This window comes from Poecilia latipinna, unplaced genomic scaffold (genome assembly GCF_001443285.1).
Source record: "Poecilia latipinna isolate Pla-1442-1.1 unplaced genomic scaffold, P_latipinna-1.0 Scaffold2783, whole genome shotgun sequence".
NCBI lineage: Eukaryota > Metazoa > Chordata > Actinopteri > Cyprinodontiformes > Poeciliidae > Poecilia > Poecilia latipinna.
This window is the reverse complement of record NW_015115399.1, coordinates 57,198-57,483: the sequence shown is the minus strand read 5'-3', so window position 1 is coordinate 57,483 and position 286 is coordinate 57,198.

Below are 286 nucleotides of genomic sequence, written 5' to 3'. Positions count from 1 at the left end.
GGGTTTTTCTGTGCGCGCGATGACCCTCAATCACTCGTCACTTTTACATAAGTATATAAAAAGTAAAGAAAAACATTAAAAACATCAAAGACATCTAAAACCTGCACTCTAACCCTAATTTAGCCATAAGCAACTCTAAACAGGTGGGTTAAATCATTTACAATTATTCAGTTTGAATAATAAATGTTTGAAAAATAAATGTAAACAAGTGTCATAGGTTATTACATAAATGATATATATTAAATATGATTGATGTGTATGAAGTGATAATCTAAGACTTCATTTG